General features: G+C 41.0%; 1 long non-coding RNA gene across 1 annotated transcript in view; it reads left to right on the top strand.

Annotated features, from left to right (window-relative positions):
- LOC104941272 (uncharacterized) overlaps positions 1-11,534 on the top strand; it is a 35,922-nt gene that overhangs the window by 10,767 nt on the left and 13,621 nt on the right. The window contains exon 2 of the long non-coding RNA XR_797881.1: positions 6,677-6,744. This is a non-coding gene — a long non-coding RNA (uncharacterized lncRNA). The remainder of the gene's footprint in view (positions 1-6,676; positions 6,745-11,534) is intronic.

Genomic DNA, 11,534 nt, shown 5'->3' with positions numbered 1-11,534 from the left:
GTAACACGTATCTTAGGAAGATATGAACTTCATCTTGGTGAAGTTGATGCTGAATTCACTATTTAGTAGATAATCATGTGACACTTTATCTTTGCACTACGGTCTGTCTGCTGAGCCTACCTATTATATATATATCATGTACAGCGGGTGGGCTTTATACCCCCTCCCCCGTGTAGTTCTTCTTCTCTCGTTTTTTTTTGTACTCGCCGTGAAGTGGTTTTGCGGCCTGCCAGTAAACCCAGAGAAGAAGAAGACGAAGTGACGTCAGCGTAACCTTGCCTCAGGGAAAGTACTGCGGTGTGAATGCGATTGGCACTAGCCCCCTGGCGGATTCAGTGCCGTGGTACTTCAGTGCCGGCACTAAAGTACGGCAAGTCCTGCGGTGTGAAAGCGTCTTTAGTAACATCTAATATCTCATGTTTAAGTGTTAAACCAGTGTTAACAATAAAGAATAATGACAACACATCACCGTGTTATGAGGGGTTATATGCCAGGTGCACTCACTTCCAAAAGTTTTGTCAAATAAATCCCAAAATGAACACTATTCCTTTAGTCTTTAGCGTACAGCAGATATTGCCAACTTTTTAGCAAGCCGTAGTAACCCTAGTGACAATACAACTTTGTGAAGAATGTATAAAAAAAGGAAGATATAATCAAGTACAAAATGAATCATCAAGGCTAAAAGTAAAACATAATCATACCGTTCATGTTATCTGTATGGTATTAATGTCTTAATACCTGCTGCTATTGTGCATAGGTGAATATAAGCTTGACTAACTTATATTTATATATGTTGATCCTTGCAGGTCGTGAGCGTCTGTCGGGGATCCTCGGGGTGAGCGCTGAGAAGGCCAGCCGATTCCAAGACAGTTTCCTGCAGAGCTACAGAGAAGTGCAGACCTTCATCCAGAGGACTATCCAGCTGTGCCACAAACGAGGTCTGTGTCCAATCACATTCCCATTGTGTCTCCCATAAGAATTTGTAACTCTTAAAAAGGTTATATTGAGTGTTAATGCTCCTAATGGGAAAGATATTGGAGAAAATGTGTCGCATACTGTATGAGAACTGCTTCCCAGAGTTCAATAGCAAATTGTTTATTCCTAGGATTAAAGATTATGGTCAGAATCACAGTTAACACGAGGGAAATGAGGGCTTAATGTAAAGCGAATGACACCAGAATTATAACAAAAGATGTGCGTGTGTCACTGTAAGGGCCTGCACATGTAGTTTGATGTTTTTATGGGTACACACACACACACACGCTCTCTGTGGATTAGTTTGCGCGAGGAAGATATGCTTGCATTGGCAGGAAAGAGACAAACTGCCGTGGGTCAATACTTGAGGTGGATTGGGGGGGCTGACGGTTCAGACGGGACACTCTATTTATATTCAGACTGAACTGCCAACACAGCACACCTGAGACTCAAACACGCTCACAGAAAATAGTGTAAAGTCTGCACTCTAACCCTCATTGCGTTCGGTACACGAGCCCAATGTCCCATCTTCTCAGTCTGTTTCTGCATCGTAAAATAGGTCATTTCGTCTTGAATAATAAGTAAGGCTTTCAACCTCAACCCGTTACAATCACCATTCATCTTGAAAAGATGTACGCAAATTAATCGCATTACCAAGTTTCACCCCAACCTCCTCCTGCAATTCAAGTGCAGACGTTAACTGTGAAATGGCAAGTTTATATCCCCCACATAATGAAAGTAAATACTAGTGCTTACTTTCAAACTTGTGATAAATGATGATTCACCGCAGATTATTATTGTCTTAACGCAGGTTGTTCTTAATCGATAGACATCACTAAGTGTTGCCATATAACTTTGTTTTGTAGTTAACGTCTAGATTTAGATGTTTTTCAGTTGGGAGCGTCACCAAAAACAGACATGTACTTTATCACCCACGGCAACCTATCACCGGTGAGACAACCAACTCTTTGTCCTATGTCTGCTCCTGCTTAATGGACTTATTCTCCCAAAATGCTGCGCACAGATCACCATGGAAGCCTTGTTGCGCAACACAGTCGGCTCTAATTCAGCACATCACCATGGTGATCCTCCCGTTTGGAGACGGCTACAGGATTGATCTGCCTGGCTTGTCCCACACTCTTTGCTCGCTGTCCTTCAGTCTGTCTGTCTGCCTTTTACCCTCCCTCATCCAATTACTGTTTTCATATATCTCTTCCTTTTCACTCCCCCCCTCATGCCACAGCAGAAATGTACAGTAGCTGATCGATAAAGTAGTCCCCTTTAACCTGTGTTGGCTGGGAGGAAGCATACACTTTCCACTGGCAGTGACTCAGGGAGCAGGGATTAATACTCGCCTGGGCTCTGCACCTCTCTGAGATTACAGATCTGATTCAGCAACTCTTCTCTTCATACTGAGCAGAGACGGGTCGAGCAGTGACTGTCATTTGCTGGGAAAGTATCCGAAAGGACAACGAGAGCTGGTGAGGTCAGGATCAGTGTGGGCGTAACAGAAGGGGGCGAAGATAAGACGATGGAACCCAAGAAGAAGTACCGAAATGTAACACAAAAAGCAACGGGACAAAGATAAGGACTAAAACAGGACCGTTTTTTATTATATAAACTACAATAAATAACTTCATAGTCATAGCTGACATTGCTTTTATGAATCTGTCCTTGATATTGCAATGAGATAAAGCGTCTGGGTAAGCCTGTCCCCTACTTCTTAACGTCATGCACATTTCATCAAAGCTCTTGGGATGAATGCAGTACCTTCAGTTGTAAATAATGCCTGACGTAAAAAAAGACATGGCAAGAAGGATTCTTTTTTTGAAACAACGGAGAATCACACAGATGAAAAAGTCTTCTGAAGGCCACAGCAGACCCAGGGAAGCCTAGATCTGCATAGATACGCAATACACTGACGTGCACACACTCACACATCCTGTCAAGTTGTTCATGAACATGTAGTTATGTGAACGGCACATGGCGGGGCTGGCAGGCTTAGTTCTGCTGTAGTTCTGTCATGGAGTAGTATGGTCTCTACAAATGGCAGCAGCACTGATCTATGTGGACAGCTCAAACACTAGACACACCGCTGAAGAGAAACATTTATTCTTATTCCATTTTTATTAAGGGTATTTGATCATTCCTTATTTTCATGAATAGCTCCTGAGCGGTTTTTTCCAGTTCATTCGGAAAACACGTAAAAGTCCACATGACAGAACCAATCAATACGTTTCTCAAATCTCAAGATTAATACAAATTAAGAATTAATTTTATTTAATAGAATTTAGAAATTAAGAACCAGGAGTTGGTGGAGACCAAGACAGAGAAAAAAGACAGTTGGTTCATACACTTAATACAATGTTGTATGTAAATAAGCAAATTTTTACCAACAAATTCACCATTTCAACCTAAAAAGGTGATGATATGTCAATGTATTGTCAACCACCTGTACAAATATCAAAGTGTTTAAACATATTTAAATATAAACATCTGGAAACTGGAAGCCAAACTGTCATCCCATTTTGATTTAGATATTGCCTAATCCTGATTGGTTTAAAAAAGGTTTTTATTTGATTAGTTTTGATGATTGAAACAATTAGGAAAACACCACCAAACGTTTTAAAATGTCCCAATTGATTGTCTCTCCATCCTAGTTTCTACAGCTTATATTCTACTATCTCTACACACACAGTTTGAACTTGAAAAGCACTGAGCCTTTACACCACAGTGTCAGAAAAAGCCACTGCTGTTTGAAAAGCACACACATTCCTCTGTGAGTCACATACCTGTCCGCAGGATCAACACGACACAAAGTGCACTTGTCATCGGGCCCCAGGACAGGGGTCACATTCCTGGGGACAAAAGGTCACACGCACGTGTCATGGGTCGCAGTGAGGGGAGGGTTTTTGTGTTTGTTTCTACAACTGTTGTGTGCTCATTTCCTATGCATCTATGTCTGTGAGAATGAATGTGTGTGTGTTCTGGGAAGAGACTCATTTAGGCTTCGTGGCGTTCCTCATAGTAAGGGATACGAGAGGGATTTAGCCCTAAAGCCCGCTCCATTGTCCAGCTGGTGGAATGTACTGGTCCACTGTGTTTGTAAGTGCAGGAGCGTGTGTGTGTGTGTGTGTGTGTGTGTGTGTGTGTGTGTGTGTGTGTGTCCTTTTAACCAGCCCCCCTGTGTGTTCCTCCTGTAGAGCTGTCATTGGTTGAGTGATGATGGTGGAGCTGCCACTGTTCATAACATTTAAATCTGCCAGGCAGGGGTGAGATTACCAGCCCTCACCTGTTGCCCTAATCAAAGGAATTATTACTGCCCCGCTGGATGTTACTAAGAATAGCACAACCTCTAAAAATACACACATTCTCTAAACACACACTCATAGAGTGAAAGGGTAGGGAGAGCGAGAGAGAGAGAGCCTATCAGGTAGCAAAGTACATCATTCTTTGTTTGATTTTGTGTATCTGTAATTGGACTATCCAGGAAGTGGTGTTTTCTGAGAGTTTCCATGGTTGCTCAGCGCTCTTCTTTGCTTGGTTTTATTTATTATATTTTATCGGGAAGCTGTTTTTATCAGACTCATGTCAGTACTCTGTATTTGAATGTTTAGTCAGTTTGCTGGGTAGCTGGATTAGTCAACAGTTGATGGATTGGCTATCTGTTATCTGTTTTCTGTTTTTTATTATAGCCGTCTGTGTACTTTCTTTCTGAACCCTACTTCTGTGTTCTCACCAAAATATTCAGCGGAACATAAATCCTGGTCTCGTGTGACACGGCTTCCCTTTTTTGGAGCAAAGTGTATACCCACTGATCCTCTCCCTGCCTGAAGAGGCCTGTGAACAGCTCTCGACCCGTGAGGCCACTTGACCTCTGGAATATTTGATCCACATAAGCTGCCACTGGGAGAGAGGCCCATCCACATGAAGAGGAGAGAGGGAATGGGAGAGAAAGATGGAGGGGAAACATATGGAAGCAGATGACTCAAAGGACAGGATGGATGGGTTAATAATGAGCAGATCAATGGGAGATGACCTGTTGCAAAAGTATTAACACCTTGAATCAGCTCCTGATTACTCCATTGGTTTCTTTGCATTTAATTCCCTCGTGAAGGAAATACTTTTAGGTGAAAATCTGTCATACATACAATATTTGATTATGCTTGCGGTTGTATGCAGCTCAATCATGCCATAATAGTCTTGGATGAGGTGTCTTGCTGCTCTTCCATTCAAAGGGGCTGAGAGGCATGTTTTGTTCAATTTACACCATTGTTAGTTGATAACACAAATCTATTGAACCCTTCAAAAATATTATGTGCCCATTGGACCAATGCTGTCTCTCAGAGATGAAAATGGTTGCTTTGTGTTGACCAGTAAAAGATATAATGCCATAAGGTAACTAAAGCAGTATACAGTATACTATTGCAAACTTTGCTATTATGTGCAATCTGAAAAAGAACATCTTTGTTTTGTCAGTATGTCCTTTCAGTACCTAGCCTCAATAATACATGTTTGTTTAGCATGGTATGTCCTTGGTGCACATTATGTAAAGGACAGCCTTGAGATCTTCTTTATTATGGGTTTACATGTGATCCAGATAGTAGCAGAGATGGTTCTAATAGGAAAGTCCCATCCTCCAGGAAATGGCTACTCAGAAAGTAATAAGCAGAGAGCTTGTGTAAATGATAACATAAAAATGAAGTGATTATGTGATTGTTTCCAGGATAACAACATACAGTCATTTTGTAATTATGACAACATTAAATTCCATATAATAACATCTTGAATGATAAAGGTTTCCTCCTTTACAAAAATGTTATAGAAAAGACATACTGGATGATAAGCCTTCTGCAAAACGGAGCAAAGGGGTCACTCACAGGACACATTTAGTTTTACTAAGCTTACAAAAATCAACATTAATAAACAGGGTAATCCCAGATGTTAATACAATCTGCAGAACAGCAACTTTACCGCACTTGAAAGCTATCCTGCCGTGTCTTTGCTTATCTGGCTAAGCATTATCTTGCAAAGTGACTGTGTAAAGAAACCATTACCGTGCGCCACAGTTCCTGTCCTCCTCTGGGCAGAGCAAGATGGAGCTGTGATGAAGAGGTGACGAAGGACACCGGCAGAGTCTAAGTACAGGAAATGTTCAGGAATTTGTCTTGTCCCTAGTGCGGACATACTGTAAGGATAAAAGATGGCTTGCCAAGTGGAGGATTATCCTCTTTTCCATCTATAACTGTGTTCATTTTTCACTCCTTCTCTCTGTCTTTCTTTTCATCCCTATTACCCATCTGGCCACAGCACAGCAGAGCAGAGCAGAGCAGAGCAGATGTGGAGGTGGTGTCAGTTCATTCTAATTTCCCAGCTCATATCTGCCAGTCTTTCTGATGAAAGCATCCTTTTCTTGAGGGAAGCAGTTTCCCATTACAGGTTTATTAAGCAGAAGCCAGAGAACTGATTACAAATCTGAACAAGCGAAGTAGAATGAGGCCCACCAGGGAGGGCGAATGATTACACCACAGTGTGTGTTGTGCATGCGTATGTTTTAACAGGGTTGTTTGTGTCGGTGGTGTCTCCCCTGAAGGCATCACAAGCATCTGTAATATAACTGTAAGTGCATGTACAAGATGATGCTTAAATAACAACGTCTCCTTTCTCCTATTTTCCTTCTATTTATCTCTTGTTTCTTTAGAGTGGTCCAGTGCTGTCCTCCGGTGTTTCCCCTCCCCTTCAATTTTCTGTCCCTGTGTCTGTCACCTGGTAAGTTCACTGTTCACACTTACCTCCCACATACATATACAGTATACAGTTTGAGGCTTTCAGTGTTTTTCATCCTTTACATAATCAGCACCTCTGGCCTGCCTTGAGCTGCACAATAGCTGTCACCTTTATGAAACAGAGCATCATTCACTGGTAATGTACACGGAGAGGCATTGTGCCAAGTCGGCAGGGTTTATAGCACATGATAGGTATACATACAGCTGATGAGTATACTGATTATTAATGGGTTTGAGTCAGCTGCAACCAACTGTGGTAGGTTTCCCAAGCATAATTAAAGTTTTAACGGTGATATGTCCGATCTTTGGGGTAATAATCACCTTTATATTTATGTATTCTTACTCAAACAGGATGTCTCCTTTTGCTATTTCTGAATGACAACTGTGTTGTGCAGAATCTGAATGCGGGAACAGACTAGCATTGATTATAAGAAGTCATCTTCTGTATTCACGTGCCACTCAGAATTCAGTTTATTGCCAAGCTTTGACCTCCATAATCTGTGACCATGGTCAAAGGATTATACCTCCTAATATTAATCGGAGAATTCAGCAAGTGCTTTTTGCACGTACCCAGGAAGCATAAACACAAGCCAGCTCTAATGTTGAAGGCCCAGCTATCTGTTATCACCCATTACAGGGCTTGTTTACCAGAATGCAGGGACTTGGTGGGTCTGTGTTTGTGGGCCGGGTTTTTAATGATGGGAGTAGAAAGTCTCTGTTTAGATATGTATGTTCTCTGGTTAGGCCTAAGGGGTGGTCCCTGTGTTTGTGTCTATAAATGCACACTGGGATCCCGTTCAATGGCTGAAACTCTCCAGTTTGTGTGTATGGTCCGTGTGTGTTTATGACACCGCTGCAGCCAGGCGAGCCTGAGGCTATTACTGGCCAGCCGGGTTGCTATGGAGACCAGTGGTGTCAGAGAAGAGCAACATCTGTGGGGTTGTTAGTCAGACAGGTTTTCCTCTCACTGTCTTTCCTCTTTTTTCACCCATCAGTCCTGTAGTCTAAAAACTCTCTGCCTGGAAACGCTGAGCAGAATTATGAAAATGTTCCAGTGTCGCATCATTAGTGTTTTCAAACATTGGTAAACATGGCCCTTGAGAGTGGAACTGATTTTTAAGAGCGGTAATTTCTTGGCTAATAGTTCAGCTGCCTATGCTTAATCAGGCTCACAGTGGGCCCTCAGGCTGTGTCAGTCAGCGGGGACCCACTCTGAGACTCTTCACCAGTGGAAAGCACACATTCTGGGGAAGCATTTAACCTCCTGCCCCCTTCCTGCTCCTTCCTGCTCCCTCTCTCCAAAGCTCCCCTCTCTATATGGACATGTTCTATTTCCACAGCTCCTTTCTCCTGGCTGCCTTATCAGTAGCTCAGCAGGGCATACATTCTTATTTAATAGGTACTTATTTGGGCAATAGTTTGCAAATTCAGCAACCCCTCCTCCCTCCACTGTCCTCACCCTGCCCACTTCCCCTTGTCTCAAACACTCCATCATATTGGTATTACTCATTTTGAGTTGTTCTGTCTTTTCTGGGTTCCCCCGTGTCCCCCTCTGGGATTGCAACTTTAAGGAGAATGTGCGAAACGGCTGCATCTTTGGCTAGAATGTCAGACTTCCAAAATTGAGTTTGTATTATTGAGTATCCATTCATTTGGAAAATGTTAATCCCCTTTAGGTACAGTGTCTTACCCTGTGGTGCAATTGTGCAGTAGCCAGAGCAGACCGTGAACTCTGAGTGCATTGGAGTTCATCTGAGGAGAATGTAATCTTTTGCAAATGAAACGCAGAGGCTTCTCACCTCGCATAGGTCAACCGGAATATGTTGTATGTGTATCTGCAGTATTTCTGACCATGTTTGGGTAAAGACCTGGCCCCATAGAGCCCTCAGCAGGGTATATGTAGCTGGGCAAACCAAACCTTCGACCTCCTAATCTGGTCTGAAGTAGACGGTCACACACAGCACAGTGCAGCACAGGGTCTGTGATGTAACAGTCATTTGGGGATAATTTAGTATTTTCACTCTGCAGGCCTCGCGCTGCAAATGCCAGTTACTTAAAGTCCATGCCTAAATTAACAGGCTTTCACAGGTTGCCCTGCACTTACATTCCTCACCTCCAAGTGAAACATCAATCTATTTATGCCGAGATTAGACTAAGCCTTGGGTTAGATACTTGCTGTGTCCTCTCATACCTCCAGGAATATAACATGACCGTCAAAGATACAGTGGCCGTTTCTCAATCTCGAGGAAACTGCACTCTAAAAACGAATTCAGGCGACCTTTCACCTCCACTTAATTAAATGCATGGTTTCAAGATAAAAATGTGAGTTCATTGATTTGGATAAACATTTTAAGTTGTAAATATTAATTTATAAGTTTAGTTGACGTAATAATGTTGGTAATTACATCAACTTAATATTGTGTGTAATTTGAACTCTGATTTCTGCGTTAATTCTCTTAAAACAAAATTCAAGTTGTAGCAAGTAATGCAATTGGCTTGATAACTTCATTGTTCTACACCTTGAGTTAAGGATTTCAAGTCCACTCCCACTTAACATGCCTGGACAAGTTCCGACAGTTAAGACAAATAGAAATATACAAAGCACATTTTAAGGTGAATGTCATCTTTTGTCAGTCAAATACAGTAGATAGCCTTGTAGTTGCACTGTATAGGCAAATTGCTGTTTGACCAAAACTAGCATCCTTTGAACTGTGAATAGTTCTGTGAGAGGATACAAAGTAGTAGAGGCTACTGTGAGAGTAAAAATACTTTGGTCACTATTGTGATATCGCTTTTTTATTAAAAATGAATCTCGGTGAAGCAGATCAATGACATGCTTCTTGAGGTAGGATCGTTATTTAGAGTTGTCATTGAAATGCAAGTTGTTGGCAGTCACCCATTCAGAATATATTAATTTAGGTAATTTCTCTTTTTTCCCTTTTTCAAAAATAGCACAATACAATTGAAGTACGCAGAGAACTATAGCCATCCGCTGCCTTGTCGTGTACCTTGGAGAAAAGGAAGAGGATCTTTTCCAAGGAGTTTAGCGACGTAATTAAAAATCTTGAATAAAATAAAATCCACGGGCACAGTGTAAAAACACAGGACAAAAGCACTGCTCTCTGTCAGTTACATTTTGAAGCATATTGCACTTTTGGCCACACCCCAATCAATAATATCTTAGCAACGTTCAGCATGGATAGGTGTTGACAGCAATGGCATGGGAAAAGGATTGTGTAACATTTGAAAAGTGGCTTCTGCTCTTCACTTAACCAGTTCAAATAGTGTATGGAACCTGCAGAAAAGATGAGAAGATACACTAAAACTTGCACGGTTGTGATCGACAAAATCTGTCCACATGCATTTAAACACTAGGCAAAGTACTCAAAAGCACCTCTGTGTGTCTTCAGGACCACATTGCCATGGTGACACAGACATGCAGACTCAATAGGTGAAAACAATACCAGCGTTGCTTTAGCAGCTGGTAATAATGGATCTGAATTATCTAAGAGTGACAGTTTAAAAAGTATGCAATTACCTAATTCATTATCTCTTATGCGCTAACCTATTATTTAATGTGCTTCAAAAGGACATGAATATCGCCTTCATCAGTGACCGGTCCACCCCAGGATCTAACCATACGATGGCAACCATCGTGGTCGAGGTAAACAAATGAATGAGCAAGCATTCTGCGTTCAATGTGTTCATACTGTTTGAAATAATGACTGTCGGCAGTGTAAACATCTTTGTTACATCTTTTGTAAAATTGATGTGTGTGATCTGCAGATTGGTGGCCATTGAGAGTTTGTTTCTGTAGTTTTACAAAAACTTTAGAGATTTTACTTATTTGGCACTGGTTTTAAATATGCAAAGGCCTCTAACTTCGTTGTGATGGCAGCTGTGTCCCCATTTTCTCTTTAACCTATTACATTTCACCTCATTCTCCAGCAGCCAATCAACGTGCTGCAGCCAAACTATAAAATGGTTCTCCTCTCTCCTGCAATAAGCTGTGATTTCAGGTGTTCATGCACCTTATCATATATGGCATGTGTCAATAAATGTTCAAACAAAATGAATTCTCTCCTGATTGAAACATCATGTGTTGAAATAAACAACTGCAGTTCAAAATAAAAAGTGAATTGCCTAATATTTTTGTTGTTGAATCAATTCATGTCTTTCTTTAAAGGCGAAAACATGAAAAAGCTAAGAAAAAAAATATTGAATACAATATATTTGGAGCAACTTAATTTATAAATGGTTGTCAGCTTAAAAACGTGTGTTCACAATGATGGTAATTAAGTACATACAACTTAAAATTCCTTTTAAATCATGCGGTAAAACAAGTTGGAACAACTCAATTTTTGGAGTAATCAACTTAAAAACTTGTATCCCGAATGAGGGTAATTAAGTACATACAACTTAAAATTCCTTTTAAATCATGTGGTAAAACTAGTCGGAACATCTTAATCTTTTGAGTAATCAACTTCAAAACTTGTGTTTATGCTACCAATTATTAAGTAAGTGGTAATTAAAAGCACCTCTGATTGTAGAGGAAAAGCCTTCTCCCCTAACTCAAATAACTTTGTTGCTTTAAGACAATTTCATTAGAAGTTGTCTTAACTCAATAAACATCGATGCAAACTGTTGCGTTGATTTTCTTGTTGAGCCAAGGCATTCGTTTTTAGAGTGCAGAAAAGCTAGGACTCAATCAAAAAGTCTGTTCAAAAAGGCAGAATTCCAGGCAAGAAAATCATTATGGCATTTGCCATTACA

The sequence above is a fragment of the Notothenia coriiceps genome, unplaced genomic scaffold (genome assembly GCF_000735185.1).
Source record: "Notothenia coriiceps isolate Sejong01 unplaced genomic scaffold, NC01 NC01_scaffold00003306, whole genome shotgun sequence".
Classification (NCBI taxonomy): domain Eukaryota; kingdom Metazoa; phylum Chordata; class Actinopteri; order Perciformes; family Nototheniidae; genus Notothenia; species Notothenia coriiceps.
This window is presented reverse-complemented; position numbering and strand designations above follow the sequence as displayed.